Below are 22,326 nucleotides of genomic sequence, written 5' to 3' on the forward strand. Positions count from 1 at the left end.
TTGATCTTCTGTGCTAATGGCGTACCAGTAATTATCGTATCTCACATCAATCAAGGGGTGATTGTTGGTGATTTTTCAGGGTATAAAATTTAAGATCCTTAAACAAATTTCAATGCCTTGCTAAAATACCAATGACTTGGCGAAGTGTTAAATTTCTAAGGTTAGTTTAAAATTTTATTATAAATTCGATTTCGGTTTTTCTAAATTTTAATAGGTGCTAATGTGTTTAATTCGATTTTTTGTTGATTATCATAGCGAAGAAAATAAGGTCTCTAATAAAGAGAAAATTAAAATAAAGTACAGGGTTTTTAAACAGGGATGCTACAAAAGTATACCGCTAAGCAAGCAAACGACGCCACATTTTTTTGACGCTCTTACGACATTTCTCTTCAGTAAGGTTTGCCATTTCATCATGGAAAGATATCCCAGCCAACAACGATTCAAAATTATTAGAATTTACTACCGAAATTCAGAGTCAGTGGTCTCAACGTTAAGAGCTTCAGCGATGAGACTCATTTCTGGCTGAATGGCTTCGCCAATATACAAAATATGCGTTTTTACAACAATCTACACGTACTCCATGAGTCATCATTGCATCCCGAACCAATTACCGTTTGGTGTGTTTTATGGTCTGGCGGCGTCATTGGGCCGCACTTCTTCCGTAATGATCAAGACCGGCACGTTACTGTGAATGGGAATCGCTACCGTTCAATGATAACCGAATATTTTTGGCCCCAATTGGATGATATGGATTTGGAGGATATTTGATTTCGACAAGGCGGCGCCACAAGCCACATAGTGAATGTCACAACCAATTTATTGGAAACTTGGATTGGAGAATGTGTTTTCTCACGAAATGGTCTAGTCGATTGGCCGCCTCGGTCGTGTGATACGACGCCCTTAGACTATTTCCTGTGGTTTATGCAAACAAACCAGCGACGATTGATGAATTTCGTACCAATATTGAACGCGAAATTGCAACCGTGTCGTCCGATTTATGTTTGAAAACGGTCGAAAATTGGGTTCAGCGTCTGGAGTTCTATACGGCACAGATTCGTAGTTCGTCTATACGCGGGTTAAGTTCTTGAATGAGCAAAATCGGGTCACATTTAGATATAGTTTCCATGTAGACCGATCTCCCGGTTTAGGGTCTTAAGCCCATAGAAGCCGCATTCATTATCCGATTCCGATGAAATTACAAATCTTGAGTTGTAGTAAGGCCCCCGATATCCGAAATTGGTCCATATTGGGTCATAATTAGCTATAACTGCCATATAGACCCATCTACCGATTGAGTGTCATAGGCTTATTTCGCTGAACTTAAGAGCAGTGAGTTTGACTAGATTTCCCGCTGCCCGAACCGAATTTGTTCCAGGTCGGTCCATACTTTGGAACATAAAGTTGCAGTAAGCCATCCGATATCGGAACCACATATGGTCCAAATCAGACGATATTTGGATTAAGCAACCATATGGAACGATCTGCCATCTGGAGGCCACCGTAGCGCAGAGGTTAGCATGCCCGCCTTTGACGCTAAACGCCTGGGTTCTAATCCTGACGAGACCATCAGAAAAACCATGTTTCAGCGGTGGTAAAAAAAAAAAAAAACTTCTAAAAACTTCTCTCCAAAGAGGTGTCGCCCTGCGGTACGCCGTTCGGACTCGGCTATAAAAGGTCCCATATCATTGAGCGGACTGCACTCATTGGTATGTGAAAGTTTGCCCCTGTTCCTTAGTGGAATTTTCATGGGAAAAATTTGCATTTTGCATTGACTTATATAAACTTCTTTGTATCTGAACTCAATATGATTCAAATCGGCACTTGGACATGCAATAGATATGCAAAATGCAAATTTGCCCATAATAAGGGGCTTCCGAGTCCGGACTGCGTGCCTCAAAGCGACACCTCTTTGGGGAGAAGTTTTTACATGGCAAAGTATCCCACAAATGTCGCCAGCATTAGGAGGGGATAACCACCGCTGAAAATTATTTCTGATGGTCTCGCCAGGATTCGAACCCAGTCGTTCGGCGTCATAGGCGGACACAAACCTCTGCGCTACGGTAGACATAGTAGGTTTATAATAAAATAGAATAATAAATATATCCATGGTGGTGGGTATCCAAAGTTCCTCACAATCGAACTAAATGCGTTTTTATAACCTCCACCGTAGGAGGGGGGTACACAAATTTCATCATTCTGTTTGTAACACCTCGAAATATGCGTCTAAGACCCCATGCCATATAAACCCATCTTGGATCTTGACTTCTTGAGCCCCTAGAGGACGCAATTCTCGTCCGATTTGACTGAAATTTTGCACATGGTGTTTTGGTATTACTTCCAACAACTGTGCTAAATAAGGTTCAAATCGGTCTATGTTTTGCAATAGCTGCCATATAAACCGAATTTGGGTCCTGATTTCTTGAGCCTCTAGAGGGCGCAATTGTCATCCGACTTCATATTGATGTAGGTCGGTGGCCGGTGGAAATTGTTCATTTGGTTTTTATACCCACCACCATAGGATGGGCGTCTACTAATTTAATCTTTCCGTTTGTAACACCTCGAAATATTTCTCTAAGTATATACATTCTTGATCGCCTCAACGTTCTGAGTCGATCTAGCCATGTCCATCCACCTGTCGAAATCACGATAGCGGTCGAACGCGTTAAGCTAGCCGCTTGAAATTTTGCTCAGATACTTAATATTGATGTAGGTCGTTGGGGATTGTAAATGGGCTATATCGGTTCAGATTTAGATATAGATGCCATATAAACCGATCTACCGATTTGACTTCTTGAGCCCCTGGAAGCCGAGATTTTTGTCAGATTTTTTCAAAAATTTTGCACATAGTGTTCCGTTATGACTTCCAAGTACTGTGCCAAGTAATACAATTCAAATCGGCCAAAAGCCTGATGTAGCTCCCATATATAAGGTGTATAACTGGATATAGCTCCCGTATATACCGATCTCCGGATTTGACTTCTTGAGCCCTTACAAGCCGCAATTTTTATCGGATTTGGCTAAAATTTTGGCATGTAGTGTTATTTTATGACTGTTATGACTTCCAACAACTGCCAAATACGGTCCAAATCAGTCTAGAACCTCATATAGCTCCCATGTAAACCGGTCTCTCGATCGTCCTTGTTCGGTTCCTAGAAGCTTTAATTTTTGGTGGTTTGACAGTAGTTTGGTACGTAGAATAAAATTATGCCCTTCAACTAAAATTATTATACCCTACACCACCACTCTGGTAAAGATTTATGCATTTGTTTGCAACGCTAAGAAGGAGAAGAGCTAGACCCATTGATAAGTTTACTGATCGACTCAGAATCACTTTCTGATTCGATTTAGCCATGTCCGTCTGTGAGACCATGTATTCTTGTAATCAAAGTGCGTATTTGTTGTCCAACCATCACGAAATTTTGCACATATCACTTTTTTGGCCCAAGGACGAACGCTATTGGTTTTGATAAAAATCGGTTCAGATTTAGATATAGCTCCCATAGATATGTATCGCCCGATTTGCATTTAAATAGCCGTAGTATAGACAATTTTCAACCGATCAGCACAAAATTTGGCACGAACTGTTTCGTTATTGATTTTAACATATTTGCAATTTTCATCAAAATCGGTACAGATTTAGATATAGCTCCTATATATATCCATCGCCCGATTTGCACTTAAATGACGGCAGTAGCTAAAATTGTCAACCGATCTGCACACAATTTGGCACGGATTATTTTGCTACAAATTTTATCATATATGCAAAATTTCATCAAAATCGGTTCGGATTTAGATATAGCTCCCATATATACAGGGTGGCTGATGAATATTGCTACAATGATGAATATTGCTACATTTTTTTTTCGGTGTATGGAATACATTTTTCTTTTATTCATGTTAAATTAAATTATTAAATTAATTATTAAATTATTATTAATTAAATTAATTAATTAATTAATTAAATTAATTATTAAATTATTATTATTAAATAGAAAAAAAGTTATTACATTTTTTTTTGGTAGCGGCTTTCATCAGCCACCCTGTATGAATCGTCCGATTTGCACTTAAATGGCCGTAGTAGCTACAATTTTCAACCGATCTGCACAAAACTAGGCACGGACTTTTTTGTTACTGATCTTAACTTGTGTGCGAGATTTCATCAAAATCGGTTCAGATTTGAATATAGCTCCCAGAGGTAGATATAGCTCTCATATACCTATATATTTATATATTGCCTGAATTTATTATTGTAGGGTAAGTGTAGGGTATTATATAGTCGTCTCCGCCCGACTTTTGCCTTTCCTTACTGGTTTTATATAAATTTTTAGCAGAATCCATGGTGGTGGGTTCCCAAAATTCGGCCCGACCGAACGTGGTACGTACTACGTTTCTGAGTACGGACTTTCAAACTGTTCGAAAACTGATTACAAGTTTTGAATATTTTTATACCCAACACCACTACTGTCGCACAAGGAAGAGAGATACCCTATTTTGTAAATAGTTTGCTTATCGATTTACTCAGAATCACTTTCAAATTCGATTTAGCTATGTCCGCCTGTCTGTCCGTCCGTCTGTCCTTATGTACCTGTTAATTTGTGTAAAAATTTATTACAGGCATCTTTTTTGGTCAATAGACGTAGGCTATTGAAAGAAATCGGTTCACTTAAGAAATCGGAGTCTCTAGAATGCACAATTATCATTAGAAACTTCGCTCACAATGTTATGCTATGACTTTCAATAACCGTACCAAGTATGTTCCAACTCTGTCCATCGCCTGAGCTATATCAGGCCATATATGCCGATTTCTCGATTTGTCTTCTTAAGCCTCTATCCGATATGGCTGAAATTTTGAATGTGGAATTTTTTGTGACTTCGAGCAGCCATGACAAATACGGTGTTTGTATAAAAATTAAATTTTTATCATATCTTTTGATATCCCTCACTTTTGTCACTTCTTTCTACGCTTTTTGAGATAAAATCAAGAATTTTCCCAGTAATTTGCCCCCAAAAATTAGTTAATGTGTCTCTGTGGATTTCTTCTCAACATTCCTTCAGATTTACAAAAAACATTTAAGCAGATTTCAGGTGAAAAATGATCCCTACAACAATGGTAGTTGAAGTGCTTCTATTGTCCCAATTTCTAAGATTAATATTTCACCCGAATCCAAATGCAACTTAATATTAAAAAATGACCCTAAAATTGGGGACATCATCAGCCATTGTCCTTTTGTCGCAAGAAAAAAAAACGAAGAGACACTTGATTATGGCTTTGTTTGTTTCAGAGAAAGCGAAACACGTAGGCAAAATTGACATTTCACACGATACCAATTCTTGAAATCCTTGAAGAAAAAAATTGAAAAATTACAATTCCATTACAACGTAATTGTAAGAGAAGTCATTATTAAGTGGTGGAGTGGTGTTGTGTGTTTGGGCTTTTACTTATATCGCATTGTTCGATTAGTGATGATAAAAGGACAGACAGCCGAGCCGACTCGTTGCTATGGACAGATAGTGAAGGCCTCACAAATCGTCTACAAATAAGAGCCAAAATAAAAGCGAAAATGTTATTTATTACGCCGCACTTTCTTGGTCTTTGGGTTTGGCCTAAAAAAACATGATCAGACAAAAGCATTCACTTGTTGATGCAACATCCAGCCAGTAATGATACTCTAATCCTAGGTCTTTAGACAAAGGCCCCTGCCACTCTTAACCGATTCTTGGAATCCCTGCTTGTTTTGGCCTGGTATAGAAAGGAGACACTGCCACCGCTATTGTTTGGTTGACAATTATTTGTGAAGTTTGCCGCTGTCTATACAAAAGGACTAATGCCCAAGATGAGAACGAGGAGTTCGATGACGTTGTAGATGTCGACCATGGCCATCCACGACGACCACACACACCCAACTCACATGGCCGAAACTCATTTGTGGCCAAGAAGTCGGCGGGTTAAAGCCGGCCAAAGGAATAGCCAAATCATTTGCCCACGAGTACAAGAGCCTCTGAACGAACAAAGGATCCTGCCTTTTCTAGGCCCTTTCTCCCTCTCTCAGCTATCCTTGGGGAGATTTACATTAAATAATTAAGAATGACTTGCTGGTATTTTGCCAAATAATACAAAATAATAACAAATAACAATAACACCACCGACTCTGGGGTCATTGAGAAATGTTTGTCTTTCAAAATTTATGATTTTTTCCCATTTTGGGTTGACTACAAAAATATGTTTCCTTACATGCAAAGTGTTTTGCTACTCATATTTTGTTTGTAACCTAACAAAAACATATCCTTTTACAAATCCTTCAAGAGATTTCTCTCAATGGTTATGATTAATGATTGGTGATAGTTTTAATTTTTGGCTGCGCTGCCTTCATCTCCCACACAGTGGATTGATGGCCTTGCTGGGTTATGCTGATGAGCAGAGGATTTTGTTGTATAAACATTTATGAAGGATGCGAGAACATATGTTGTGGTAGTCGTCCATTGGTGAGACGCCTTGTCAACTTTGTTTAGATATGGCGAATTTTTTTTAATGCATTCGTTTTTTTTGTGATATTGTTTTGTCTACATTTTGCTGTTGTTTATGTCTACCATCAATTAGTGCAAGTAGTCAATGGTCTAAACAAAATTTAATTAAATCAGAAAATATATGCCGTTATAAAAGGGTGTCCTACATGAAGGTGTTGGGAATTTGGTAATCTAAGGAAGAAGTCGGGCATGTCGAAGCCGTGCATGTCGACGTCCTCGCGTTAGCACCACACCACTTCGCGCATTCCATGATCGCCCGGAACTTCGCCTGCAGTATCGTATTATGGTCAGGCAGTCTAAAACAGATGTCAGTGCCTGGGTTTTCAATATAAACCCCCAGGCCCACTCTGTCCTCTAGCTTTGATCCATCCGTGTAACATGATCCTCCAGATGACAATACTAGGGTTCCGTCAATCCAAGACTGTGCCGATGGCACTCGACTTCAAGGTTCATCTCGAGTATCCGATCGGAAACCTCTTCCCTTCCTTTTAGGTTTCCTATCGTCGCCTCGATTATACCGCGATGGTATGAGCTGCTCTAATATCCATTCTCCCATTGCCTTAAATCTTATAGCCGCTGTGGCTGCCTCCCACTTAATCTGTATATCAATGGGTCGTATCTCTAGATTAGTCTCCAGTGCCCTAGTGGGCGTAGTCCTTATCGCTCCGCCTATGCCAAGACAACATGTTCTCTGAAACTGTTGTATGGTCCCTATATTGCACTTTTTCTCCATAGCAGTCCTCCAAACTATTGAGGCGTAAGTAAGTATTGGTCTAATCACGCTCCTGTAGAGCTAGTGGACTATCCTAGGATTCAGGCCCCATTTCGAGCCTACGGCCCGTCTACATAGTGCCCATCATCTGTGAGCCTTCTCAGTACGCTCCTGAATGTGACACTTCCAATTCAGTTTTCTGTCCAAGATCACACCTAAGTATTTGACCTTGTCAGATATTGTCTTATTAAGGAAACGTGGTGCGTTAAATTCGCCCTCCTTCGTCTTTCTCGTGAACAGGCATATTTCAGTCGTCTCTGGGTTAACATTGAGACCTCTGGGTCTAGCCCAGTCATATGCCATATGCGAGACCCTTTCGGCCCTTCTGCATAGCTAGTTCGTATCCTTGCCCCTTAGAAGTATTATAACATTGTCTGCATAGCAGACGGTTTCAAATCCCTCCTCAGTCAGCATCCATAATAGGTCATTTATGGTGGTCACCCATAGGAGTGGCGATAAAATGCCCACACCAGGTCAGCTAATTTAATAATAAATTTAAGGATTTTTTATATATGCTCTCTCTCTATTCAAAATTTTTTTTGGATGAACGAACCCCTTTTTTTAATAGTTTCGTATTCTACTCTCAAGTAACTTTCGTTTGAATCCCATATTGTCCCGATCGGCCTACATGTCCGTTTGGGGGACGGTTTTTTGATGTGGGGCAGCCCCCCTTTGACTCGATCTGAAATTTCTGTATACGTTTCGTATTTTACTTACAATTACCATTCATTTGGTACCCATATTGTTCCACTCTGTAAACATGTGATATTTTGGGCGGATTGTGGGGGTGGGGAGGCCCCTCCAACACTTGGGGTTAAATTGTTATATCAAGTTCGTACTCTACTCCATTCTCTACTACCATTTGATTCTCTACTTCCTCCTTTTTTCCTTATTTGTTACTCTACTTCCATTTGATACCCACATTGTCCCAATCGGTAAGCGTGTCTTTTTGGCTGGGTTTTGGGTGGGGCGTCCCCAGATTATTTGATCCCGAAATGTTATACCAATTTTGTGTATGCTTAAATCGGTTCGCCCATCTCCGAGATCTGGCGTTTTTTACAATTGGGATAAAGGGCATGGTCCGTGTCCCCTTCGGACATTGAAAGAATGTGATAACCTATTTCCATCGAGTTCAAACTCTACCATCTGTGAAAATTTCATGAAAATTGATTCAGCCTTCTTTGAGTCTATAGTCTATATAATTTTTATTAATAGATCTAAAGGGCTATATTTTAGCTATTATCTTTTTGGTAACACTGTTTTAAACAGCCCACGCACGTTTCGAGTTTTGTTTCACTGTCAAACATCTTCCGGTTGGCCTATAATTTAACCATGAATAATCTTACAAACGAGCAACGCCTGCCAGTTATTGAATTTTATTATAAAAATACGTACTCGGTTAAGAAAGTTCATTGCTCGCATTTTCCATTGAGCGACGAAGCTGATTTTTAGTTCAATGGGTACGTAAATAAGCAGAATTGTCGATTTTTGAGTGAAAATCAGCCAGAAGCATCAATGCATCCAGAAAAAGTTGCAGTTTAGTGCGGTTTATAGGCTGGCGGCATCATTGGACCATACTTCTTCAAAGATGATGCGAATCGTAACGTATCTGTGGGCGCTACCATGAGATGATACCCAACCTTTTTTTTGCCCAATATGCAAGAGCTTGACTTGCATGACATGTGATTTCAACAAGACGGCACCACATGCCACACAGCTCGCGTAACAATGGACTTACTGAGAGGCGAGTTCGGTGAACATTTTATTTCACGTCCGGGACCGGTCAATTGGCCGTCTAGATCGTGCGATTTAACGCCTTTAGACTATTTTTTGTGGGGCTATGTTAAAGCTCATGCTATACAGACAAGCCCGCTTCAATTGACGCATTGGAAGACAACATTGAAGCATTTATTCGTGAGATACCGGCCGAAATGTTGGAAAAAGTATGCCAAAATTGGACTAAGCGGATAGACCATTTGAGGCGCCGTCACGGTCAACATTTGCATGAAATTATCTTCAAACATTAAATTGTATGGACCGTACTATCGATTAAAATAAGGATTGAAAAGAGATGAAAAAAATTCCTATAGCTTTTAAAAAATCGCCCTCTGTATGAGGCATTCTCTGGAAAAAATCTACTTTAAACAAGTAAGAGCGTGCCCTCTAGATGCTCAAGAAGTCATGATCCCAGATCGGTTTAAATGGCAGCTATATTAGGTTATGTACCGGGAGCTGTATCAAACTATTGATCGATTCAGACCACATTAGACACATATGTTGAAGGTCATGAGAGAAGCCGTTGTACAAAATTTTTTAAAGATTGGTACAAAATTGTGGCTTCTACAGCCTTAAACGGCCATATCGGATGAAAGATATATATGGTAGCTATATCTAAATCGGCTCCGATTTCCATAAAATGTTCGACACATATTAGGACATCAAATAAAACACCTCGCTCAAAATATTTTAAAGATCGGACGAAAATTGTGGCTTCTTCAGCCTTAATAGCTCAAATCGGATGAAAGATATATATGGGAGCTATATCTAAATCTGATCCGATTTTTTTAAAAATCAAAAGCCTTTGTCCTGGGACCAAAAAAGTGACATGTGCAAAATTTCGTGGCACTCGGACAACAAATACAACCTGCACTTTGATTACAAGAATACATGGACTCACAGACGGACATGGCTAAATCGAATCAGAAAGTGATTCTGAGTTGATCGGTATATACTTATCAATGGGTCTGGCTCGTCTCCTTCTTAGCGTTGCAAACAAATGCACAAATCTCTAATACCCTGTACCACAGTGGTGGTGTAGGGTATAAAAATCAAAAATGTTGTATACAGAACCAAGGCAAAAAACAGTGATTTTGTGCTCTGCAAATCCTTGAAAATATCTCATTTTAGCAATGCATTCCAGTCACTCTTTTGTATTGCACCCTTTTGTTTTAGGCTTTGTTTGTCTTAAAGATCACCAGCAAAATGTTAAACGATTGAAAATAAAAATCTCAACAAGTGTCATACACAAATGACGGATGCGCCTTGACCCAAACAAACTAATTGCTGTCATTTGAGAATTTTGCCAAGATGCATGCATCTCAGAACATAAAACCCCAATCTTCGTTATCCGCAAGGATATTTTTATTTTAGGTGTCTTTTGTTCTTTCCAAATGTCATGATTTCCTTAAACCATTCCATACTTTGAGAAAGACTCCAGATTTTCGGGTCTTGTTTGTTGGCGGTCAACTGAAAGAAATTTGACACTGTGCTATACTTGAGAGTGATGTTTCTAAAGATAATAAAAATGTAAATTTCTTACCAAAAATACCACAATTACTAAATTTTTGTTCTTCTACTACGGGGAATGATGATCTCGGCTCAACATCATCATCATCAGCGATATCTCCCTCACAAGTCATATGAGCCACACTGCATTGGTCCGATGTAGTATGGAATTATTTTCAGAATTCCTTCTTTCTTTCTTTCTTTTCCTTGTTCCTTACGAAAATATCCCCTTACATTATTAACTGTTTTAATGCAACCAATTATATAAACAATGATTGAAACTGTCAATAATGTATATATGGCTGCTCTTTTTAGGATGAAAGTCAGTTTGCCTTGAGGTCAGATGAACGATTAATGAGTGGGAGTTTCCTGGCATTGGCCTAGGCTGCTGCCCTTGTTACTTGGCGGCTTCTGTTTGTGGCCAGATTTTCAAAGTGGATTTCTTAAGAAATGATTTCGGTTTTATTTAGCCGATGATCCTTTACGAAGAGAATATGTAACATATGGTGGCAGTTAAATCCTGTGCTTGTATTCTGCCTGTTATCCTTGTTGTTTTTTATTTAGTTTTGTAAACGATCATCATAAAATCATAAGCGTAACTTTGAAAGAAATATCGATTTCACGCTCGTTTGGTACTTTGTTTGTGTGTGATTGAATATGTTGCCAGTTTTTATAACGACACATTTTGCCATAAAAAAGGCTCTAAACGTTTTATGTCTTTGGGCTCTTTTTTTTTTAAAGGATTATATAACCATAATATCGGAAAAGGTTATTTTTTGGAATCTCTACTTTACTTGGTCATCATTCCGTTTTGGGGTTTATCAAGTTTTTCGTTCTAATCTTTGAAAGAATTAATTCGGCTTTAAAACATTTTTATGGCAAGTATTCAGTAAAAACCAATAAAAGATCACGAATATTTTTATTCATGTTACATCATAGCCTTCCCGGCATCATACAAAGAGCAAACCAACGATTATGTTGTGACTGATGGAATGTTTCTATCCATTCATTAAATAGTGACCCAGAAAAGCGACGCCAAAAAAGGGGAGTTGGAAATATGTCCCTAGTTCGTAACAGGAATATTGGATTCAAGTTTGCATATTGAATTTAATCCTTGTCAAGTAAACTATCCCACCTGAATAAGGAAATCACATGCAACAAAGAAAAAATGGCCCCAAAAATGAGGTTATTATACAGTGTATCTGGACCAGTTCACATTTGTATATCTGTCAAACTAAAAACAAGTAAAAAGGCATTAAGTTCGGCCGGGCGGAACTTTGGGTACTCACCACTTCGGGTATATAGATAAACCACCTTTAGTCAAAATCCGGAGAAAAATGCATCTGAACCATATACGACATGGATGTCGAAAAGCTTAACATACGTCACTATGTCAAATTTCAGTGAAATCGGATTATAAATGCGCCTTTTATTGGGCCAAAACTTTAAATTGAGATACCCGTCTATATGGCAGCTTAATCCAAATCTGGACCGATTTGGACCAAGTTGCAGATAAATGTCGAAGAGCCTACCACAACTCACTGCCCCAAATTTCGGCGAAATCGGACAATAAATGCGCCTTTTATGGCCCCAAAACCTTAAATCCACAGATCGGTCTATATGGCAGCTATATCCAAATCTTAACCGATCTGGGCTAAATTAAAAAATTATGTCGAAAGTCTTAACACAACTCACTGTCCCAAATTTCGACGACATCGGACAATAAATGCGCTTTTTATGGGCTCACAACCCTAAATCTATATTCATATCTGCACCGATCTGGGCCAAATTGATGAAGGATGTCAAAGGGCCTAACACAACTCTCTGTCCCAAATTTCAGCAAAATCATATAATAAATGTGGCTTTTATGGGCCCAAAACCTTAAATCGAGAGATCGGCCTATAAGGCAGCTGTATCCAAATCTGGACCAATCTATGCCATATTGTAGAAGTATGTCAATGGAGTTGACCTACCTTACTATCCCAAATTTAGGCGACATTGGACAATAAATACGCATTTTATGGGCCCAAAACCTTTAATCGAGAAATCGGTCCATATGGAAGCTATATCCAAATCTGAACCGATCAGGGCCAAATTAAAGAAAGATGTCGTATGGCCTTAGGTAACTCACAGTCCCATAATTTCAGCAAAACGGATAATAAATGTGGCTTTTATGTGCCTTCACCCTAAATCGGAAGATCAGTCTATATGGCAGCTATATCCAAATCTGGACCGATCTGAGCCAAATTGACGAAGGATGCCGAAGAGCCTAACACAACTCACTGTCCCAAATTTCAGCAATATCGGCTAATAAATGTGGTTTTTATGGACCTAAGACCCTAAATCGGAGGATCGGCCTATATAGCATCTATATCCAAATCTGGACCGATCTGAGCCAAATTGACGAAGGATGCCGAAGAGCCTAACACAACTCACTGTCCCAAATTTCAGTAAAATCGGAAAAGAAATGTGGCTTTTATGGGCCTAAGACCCTAAATCGGCAGATCGGTCTATATGGCAGCTATATCCAAATCTGGACCGATCTGGGCCAAATTGATGAAAGATTTTGAATGGCCTAACACAACTCACTGTCCCAAATTTCAGTAAAATCGGATAATAAATGTGGCTTTTATGGGCCTAGGACCCAAAATCGGCAGATCGGTCTATATGGCAGCTATATCCAAATCTGGACCGATCTGGGCCAACTTGATGAAAGATACTGAAGGGCCTAACACAACTCACTGTCCCAAATTTCAGCAAAATCGGATATTAAATGTGGCTTTTATGGGCCTAAAACCCTAAATCGGCAGATCGGTCTATATGACAGCTATAACTAAATCTGAACCTATCTGGGCCAAATTTATGATTGATGTCGAAGGGCCTAACACAACTCACTGTCCCAAATTTAAGCAAAATCGGATAATATGACAGCTATAACCAAATCTGGATCGGCAGATCGGTCTATATGACAGCTATAACCAAATCTGGACCTATCTGGGCCAAATTGTTGAAGGATATTGAAGGGCCTAACACAACTCACTGTCCCAAATTTCAGCAAAATCGGATAACAAATGTGTCTTTTATGTGGCTAAGACCCTTAATCGGCGGATCGGTCTATACGGAGCTATATGAAGATATAGTCCGATATAGCCCATCTTCGAACTTAACCAGCTTATGGACAAAAAAAGAATCTGTGCAAAATTTCAACTCAATATCTCTATTTTTAAAGACTGTAGCGTGATTTCAACAGACAGACGGACAGACATGGCTAGATGGTCTTAGATTTTTACGCTGATCATGAATATACTTTGTAGGGTCGGAAATGGATATTTCTTTAACCCTCATCCTTAGGTGGTGGGTATAATGACAGCTACATGCTATGTGTTTTTGATTGACATCGCTTGTAACAGTCACCAAAAGCATTTGCTTCAGAGTTTATTTCAAAAGAAAGTCATTCGTGTTGAAATTCAGGTGTAATATAGTGATTGCGTTTTTTTTTTGCCTGGAAAATCCAAACTGGCGAACTTAAACACATCAAAGTTAACAAAATGTATGTGTATAGTACCACAAATTATTATAATGATAGCGTTGCCCAACGCTATGGTAGTGGTATAAAAAGAAAACGACATCAACTTCTGAAATAGTTCGGCGAGCGAAGGCTAGAATTCAAAGAAATCCCGGCCGCAATTAAGAATCATAAGAAAATCCTTCCTGCCGCAATTCGAGGGGAATCTGTTAACGAATGAGCATTTTATGAATGAGCTGCCTACAATTTTGGGAAGATTGGTCAATAAATGCGCTTGCAGTGGCTCTGGGAGTGAAAATCGGGCTATATATATATATATATATATATATATATATATATATACGGCAGCTATATCTAAATCTGAACCGATTTCTATAAAATTCACCAGTAATATCGAGAGCCATAAGAAAATCCTTCCTACTTAATTATAAGAGCATCGGTTAACAAATGACAATTTTATTGCATTATTACTGCAAATCGGACGAATATGTATATGGTAGCTATATTCAAAACTTAACCGATTTTTTTTTCGATTTCAATAGGCTTCGTCTTTAGGCCGAAAAACATGCCTGTACTAAATTTGAAGACGATCGGATGGAAATTGCGACCTGTAGTGTAATCGGATCGTCGTAAAATTCTAAGACAATGTCCGTGTGTCTGTCCGTCGGTCCGTCCATCCATCCATTTAATCACTCTAGAACCTGCAAAAACTGAGATATTGAGCAGAAATTTGGCACAAATATGCACGCTGGTTAAGTTTTTGAACGGGCTAAATCGGACCCTATTTGCATATAGCTGCTATATAGACCGATTTTCGATAAAGGGTCTAATGCCCATAAAAATGTTCATATTTTTCCATCCGATTTTGCTGAAATTTGAAACAGTAAGTAGTCTAAGGATTCCCGACAACTGATCTAAATATGGTTCAGATCGGACTATATGTAGATATAGCTACCATATAGACCGATCTCCCGACAAAGGGTCTGAAGACCATAAAAGCTTTATTTATTACCCAATTTCGCTGAAATTTGAAACAGTGAGTTATTTTAAGCCTCCCTGAGTCATAAGATTGGGTTTTGGGTAAAATTTCACCCAAATAAGGTGAAAATTTACGTTTCTAGAGGCTCCAGAAGGCAAACCCAGAGATCGGTTTATATGGAGGCTATATCTGTTTATAGACCGATTCGGATCATTGTTGGCATGGATGTTTGAAGTTATATCTCATATCTTCATACCAAATTTCATCCAAATCGGATGAAAATTGAGGCTTCTAAGTGCTCAAGAAGTCAAATCGGGGAATCGGTTTATATGGAGGCTTTATCTGTTTATAGACCGATGCGGATCATTGTTGGCATGGATGTTTGAAGCTATATCTCATGTCTTCATACCAAATTTCTTCCAAATCGGATGAAAATTGAGGCTTCTAAGTGCTCAAGAAGTCAAATCGGGGAATCGGTTTATATGGTGGCTATATCGGTTTATAGACCGATTCGGATCATATTTGGCATGGATGTTGGAAGTCATAACTCAAGTCTTTGTTCTAAATTTCAGCCAAATCGGAAGAAAATTGAGGCTTCTAAAAGCTCAAGAAGTCAAATCCGAGGATAGGTTTATATGGGTTTATAGACCGATTAAGATCATACTTGGCATGGTTGTTGTAAGTCATAACTTAAGTTCTTGTTCCAAAATTTAACCAAATCGGATGAAAATTGAGGCTTTTAGGGGCTCAAGAAGTCAATTCGTATGATCGGTTTATAAGGGGGCTATATCCAAATCATAATATCATACTTTATGGGGTCGCAGATAAATATTTCGAGGTGTTACACACGGAATGACAAGATTTGTATACACCCATGGTGGTGGGTATAACAATATGTCATTTGAGAATGGATAAAGATAACTCCTTGATAACTCTGCGCCACGATGGCCTCCTAGGTCAATACTGCACCTGTGTGTAAATATGGTCCGATAGGGACCTGTGTATAGAAGTAATAAGGGTCTGGGCCAATTGTCGTCCAACAAATTTTTACGAATTTCTTGCGTCCAAGACCTTAAATCAGTCAAAATGGCAGTTATATACAATTATAGTCAGATCAGATCAGATATAGTCAGATACTTACTTTTGAAATTTCAACAAAATCGGGATATTTTAGGAATATGAATTGATTTTACTTCACATAAAATTGCCAGACAACTTCTTATAAAATAAATTTTTCACTAGTTGGTAAATTCTGGAAGTTTTATAAGACTCTGATCCCTTTTAGACTTCCATTAAATATAAAAATTTAAGACTACATAATTCAAGAAAGTTTATTTAAAAAAAATTGTTTTCTTTTATAAAAATTCAACAAACTCCCTTTTTTCATTCTCCTTTGACCTGCTATGTCACATGTTAACTCAAAATTTCCGTTACAAAATCCATTGAGGCACGAGAGAGGGTCCCATGCCTCTCTCTCTATTACCTGCAGTCTTCTGATTAGTTTTTCCCTCGGACTTTTCCATTCCATAGTCTTTGTTTAACAGGTTCCTGTTAGATTTTCTCCTTAACAGGTTGCCGTTTCCATTTATCGGCGATTATTCTTTAGCCAAATTTCCCCGTCACAGTATATTGAGCCTGTCTTAGGGGAAATTTGAGGGGAATTTTTTATCTTTCCCTTTAAACACCTTCGTTGCATGGGCTTGTGTGTGTGTGTGTGCGTGGGTAAGTGTATAGGAATTTCTTTGCTCTTTGAGTCTCTCATTTTGGGCTTCTTGAGCAGGCCCCTAAAGTAGGAACACAAGAAAATTGAAAAAATGTACCTGTTTAGAGGGTTTAATGTTGTTGTGATTCGTTGTAACTTGTAGGCCTCATATTTTACTTGTCATGTCCGTCCACTCCCTCAACTTGTTCCTTCTCTAACAAATTAACAAAGATTTGTTTGTTGTTGTTGTTTGTTTTGATTTTCACACTTTAAAGCAGAAGCCGAATGGAGCGATGTGACGGACGGACAGTCACTTAGTTTAGTGAACGGATAGGATTTGTGGGCAGACGTTTAGCCAGTCAGTCAGTCACATGTTGAAATCCAATTGCACCAAGTGCTTGCAGGCATTCACAGAGGGCGTTAGTGTTACATTTTGTCGATGTGTAATTGATTGTTTAGTGAGTTTTTTTGTTTTTGGGCATTACTGTTGTAGTGTTAGCGATGAAGTTGGGGCGTATTCAAATGCTTCTGTTTTTGAATCTTGGTTGTTTAAGGGCAAATCTTACATAATGTTATTATTCATTGGCCTTAGGCAAAAATTACAGATTATTTATGTTTTTATACCCTCCACCATAGGATAGGGATATACTAATTTCGTCATTCTGTTTGTAACTCCTTGAAATATTCGTCTAAGAACCCATAAAGTATATATATATTCTTGATCGTCATGACATTTTAAGTCGATCTAGCCATGTCCGTCCGTCTATCTGTCGAAATCACCCTAACTTTCGAAGGAGTAAAGCTAGCCGCTTGAAATTTTGCACAAATAATTCCTATATGTAAAGGTGAGTTGGGATTGTAAATGGACCATATCGGTCCATGTTTTGATATAGCTGCCATATAAACCGATCTTGGGTCTTGACGTCTTGAGCCTCTAGAGGGCGCAATTCTCGTCCGATTTGACTGAAATTGTGCACGTAGTGTTTTGGTATCACTTTCAACAACTGTACTAAGTATGATTCAAATCGGTTCATAATCTGGTATAGCTACCATATAAACCGATCTTGGGTCTTGACTTCTTAAGCTCCTAGAGGGCGTAATTTTTATTCGATTTGGCTATATATATGTAAAGCTACCATATAAACCGATCTTGTATCTTGACTTCTTGAACCGCATGAGGGCGTAATTCTTATCTGATTTGGCTGAAATTTCGCATGACGTGTTTTGTTATGACTTCTAACATTTGTGCCAAATATGGTTAAAATCGATCCATAACCTGATATAGCTACCATATAAACCCATTTGGATCTTGACTTCTTGAGCCTGCAAAGGGCGTAATTAGTATCCAATTTGGCTACGATCTGGGGTCTTGACTTCTGGAGCCTCTAGAGGGCGTAATATTTATCTGATTTGGCTGAAATTTCGCATGACGTGTTTTGTTATGACTTCTAACAATTGTGCCAAATATGGTTAAACTCGATCCATAACCTGATATAGCCGCTATATAAATCGATCTGGGGTACTGACTTCCGGAACCTCTAGAGGGTGCAATTCCCATCCGATTTAGCTGAAATTATGCACGGCGTGTTTCGTTAAAACTTCCAACAACTGTGCTCAGTATGGTTTAAATCGGTCCATAATCTGATATAGCTACCATATAAACCGATCTTAAATCTTGACTTCTTGAACCACTAGAGGGCGTAATTTTTATCTGATTTGGCTGCAATTTCGCATGACGTGTTTTGTTATGACTTCTAACAATTGTGCCAAATATGGTTCAAATCGATTCATGACCTGATATAGCTACCATATAAATCGATCTTGGATCTTGACTTCTTTAGCTCCTCGAGGGCGTAATTTTTATCCGATTTGGCTGCATTTTTGCATGACGTGTTTCGTTATGACTTCCAACGACTGTGCCCAGAATGGTTTAAATCGGTCCATAACCTGATATAGCTACCATATAAACCGATTTTGAATCTTGTCTTTGTGAACCACTAGAGGGCGTAATTATTATCTGATTTGGCTGACATTTTGCATGACGTGTTTTGTTATGACTTCTAACAATTATGGCAAATATAGTTCAAATCGATCCGCATGCTGATATAGCTATCATATAAACCGATCTGGGATCTTGACTTCTAGAGCCTCCAGAGGGCGTAATTATTATCCGATTTGGCTGCAATTTGCTACAACGACTTCTGCCATGACCTTTAACATACGTGTCAAATATGGTGCGAATCGGTCTATAGCCAGATACAGCTACCATATAAACCGATCTCTCTATTTTACCTTTTGAGACCCTAAAGGGCGCAATTTTTGCTCGAATTGGCTGAAAAATTACACAATGACTTCTACTATGGTCTCCAACTTTCAATTTAAGTATGGTCCATATATTGATATAGCTGCAATATTATAGCAATTCTTTTCTTTTATCCTTTGTGTATCTAAAAGAGATATTGGGAAAAGAACTCGACAAATGCGATATATGATGGAGGGTATATAAGATTCGGCCCGGCCGAACTTAGCACGCTTTTACTTGTTTTTTTGTAAGACCAAATCATCAAAAAAAATAGTACAGGAAAAGATGGTAGGAAAATAAGGATGCGTTGCTATAAAAACTTTGCATTTAAAATGTCATAAGTCTTGTTCGCACTTTGTTTTTATATAAACAAAATGTTTTTGATCTGGATACCCCCATAAGATCTTCGGCGGTCCTACCGACCGTTTCGCTGTTCCACAAGGTTACAGGCGCATTCGTCGCCCAAGCCCTTAACTCGGACTGAGTCGACCCAAAAAGTTTCGGGTTAACCAAGTTTATTGACGGCAGTTTTCGTCTGCTTGCTCATTCCCAGCTAGGGATCGTGGCATCCTCAGAGAAGATGTAATCTCATTCTTGCACTGCAAGACTGTTAGTCACCTTACCGTCCTGGTTGTTATTGCCCTGATGGCCAGTTTTGGCAACTAATGACATAAAATTAGCATTTCATTAAAACACACAAAATTAGCCGAATTAGTTGTAGATTTTTTAATTTTTCTATTCCATGGTAAAAATATTTTCAAGTATCATAACAAATAGTTTTTTTAAATTAAATCCAATATATTTTCCTTCCAGCTGGTGTAAACTTTTCGATTGAGCTATTATTTGCTTCCTGGAAATTATCCAAAATTGCATTCTCTTGTTTCACAATCCTGGTCTCGAGAACACTGTTTTTGATTTTCGTTGTTAGTGAAAGAACATCAAAAAATAGTACCTTTTAACTGCCTTATACAAAGAAATTCTATACTTACCGGATTACCTTGGGGCCCACAAGTACCAACTAATTGAGCATTAGCAATGCACAGAGTTAAGGCAATAATGGCAAAAAATATTAATGCCAGACAGCTTTTTTCACCTGTATACTTCATGTTACTTAGTGACGGTTATTTCTTACAATAATGTAACAACACTCAGCCCGAATCGCTATTTATACCATACCTCCCCAAAGTGAACAAACGATGCAGTCAATATCTCTATATCACCATGCAATACCAATACTTGTAGGCAAAAATCCCTATTTGCCCAATTGAAATGGTAAAATTCTAATAGGGGTTAACGAATTAGCGTGCAATTTTTATGAAACGTTATCTGGTGCCAGGCAGTGCTACACTCATAGGAAAAAGTGTGCTGAAAATAGCAAACACTGTCTGCTGTATATTAGTGGCTAATTTTGCTGCTATTGTTGCAGTAGTTCTGCCATTACAGCAGTAGTACTGCAATTTCAGAGTAGCAGACTTACTGCTGAAAAGTCTGTTGTTTGCTGAAAATGACTGCTGTTTAGTTATGAAGGGGATGTTAGAAGAAACAAGTAAGAGCATGCTAAGTTCGGCCGGGCCGAATCTTATATACCCTCCACCATGGATCGCTTTTGTCGAGTTCAGAGTAGCAGGCTTACTACTGAAAATCTGTTGTGTGCGAAAATGACTGCTGCTTAATTATGAAGAGGATGTTAGAAGAAACAAGTAAGAGCGTGCTAAGTTCAACCGAGCCGAATATTATATGCCCTCCACCATGGATCGCATTTGTCGAGTTCTATGCGCGGTATCTCTTTTTAGGCAAACAAAAAATATTGAATAAGAATTTTTATGCTATTGGAGCTATATCAAGTTATAGTCCGATTCGGACCATAAATGAATGCGGAACATTGTAGAAATCATTGTGTAATATTTCAGTTCGTTCGGATAAGAATTGCGCCTTGTAGGGGCTCAAGAAGCAAAATCGGGAGATAGGTTTATATGGGAGCTGTATCAAGCTATTGATCGATTCCAAACCAAATGGGAATTGCGCCCTCTAGAGGCTCAAGAGGTCAAGATCCCAAATCGGTTTATATGACAGCTATATCAGGTTATGTACCGATTTGCGCCATACTTAGCACAATTTTTGGAAGTCATAACAAAACACCTCATGCAACATTACATCCAAAGCGGATGAGAATTGTGCGCTCTACTGGATGAAGAAGTCAAAATCCTAGATCGGTTTATATGACAGCTATACAAAATTATGAACCAATTTGAATCGTACTTAACACAGTTGTTGGAATTGATACCAAAACACTACGTGCAAAACTTCAGTCAAATCGGACTAGAATTGCGCCCGCTAGAGGCTCAAGAAGTCAGACGCAAGATCGGGTTATATGGCAGCTATATCATAACATGGACCGATTTGAACCATACTTAGCGCAATTGTTGGAAATGATACCAAAATACCACGTGCAAAATTTCAGTGAAATCGGACGAGAATTGCGTACTCTAGAGGCCCGAGAAGTCAAGACCCAAGATCGGTTTATATGGCAGCTATATCGAAACATAAACCGATTTGGCCCATTTACAGTCCCAACCGATCTACACTAATAAAAAGAATTTGTGCAAAATTCTTCTAACAATTGTGCCACATATGGTTCAAATTGATCCATAACCTGATATAGCTACCATATAAACCGATCTGGGATCTTGACTTCTTCAGCCTCTAGAGGGCGCAATTATTTTCCGATTTGGCTCAAATTTTGTACAATGACTTCTCCCATGACCTTCAACATGCGTTTCAAATATGAATCGATCTATAGCTTGATACACCTCCCCTATAAACCAATCTCCCTATTTTACTTCTTGAGTCCCTAGAAGGCGCAAATTCCTTTTCGATTTAGCTGAAATTTGACACAATGACTTCTTCAATGGTCACTAACATTCAAGTCCGAATCGGACCATGACTTGATATAGCTACAATAGCATAGCAATTATTTTCTTTTATCCTTTGTTTGCCTAAAAAGGGAACTCGACAAATGCGATCCATGGTGGAGGGTATGTAAGATTCGGCCCGGCCGAACTTAGCACGCTTTTATATGTTTTTTTTCTTAGACCGAATCTTCAAAAGAAAATGGTAAATGAAAAGATGGTAGGAAAATAAGGATGAGTTGCTCTAAGAACTTTGCATTTAAAATGTCATCAGTCTTTTTCGCACTTTGTTTTTATATAAACAAAATGTTTTTGATCTGGATACC

The 22,326-nt window shown here is 38.6% G+C and overlaps 1 protein-coding gene and 1 long non-coding RNA gene across 2 annotated transcripts in view; one reads left to right on the forward strand and one right to left on the reverse strand.

The window, feature by feature from the left end:
- Nucleotides 1–22,326, forward strand: part of LOC106080611 (M-phase inducer phosphatase) — a 549,197-nt gene that overhangs the window by 134,266 nt on the left and 392,605 nt on the right. The gene's annotated exons all lie outside the window — the stretch shown is intronic.
- Nucleotides 19,794–20,444, reverse strand: LOC106080615 (uncharacterized). The gene is made up of 2 exons (XR_001220243.2): nt 20,081–20,444; nt 19,794–19,996 (listed from the first exon to the last, which is right to left on the reverse strand). It is a non-coding gene; the product is annotated as an uncharacterized LOC106080615 (long non-coding RNA).

This window comes from Stomoxys calcitrans, chromosome 2 (genome assembly GCF_963082655.1).
Source record: "Stomoxys calcitrans chromosome 2, idStoCalc2.1, whole genome shotgun sequence".
NCBI classification, from domain to species: Eukaryota; Metazoa; Arthropoda; class Insecta; order Diptera; family Muscidae; genus Stomoxys; species Stomoxys calcitrans.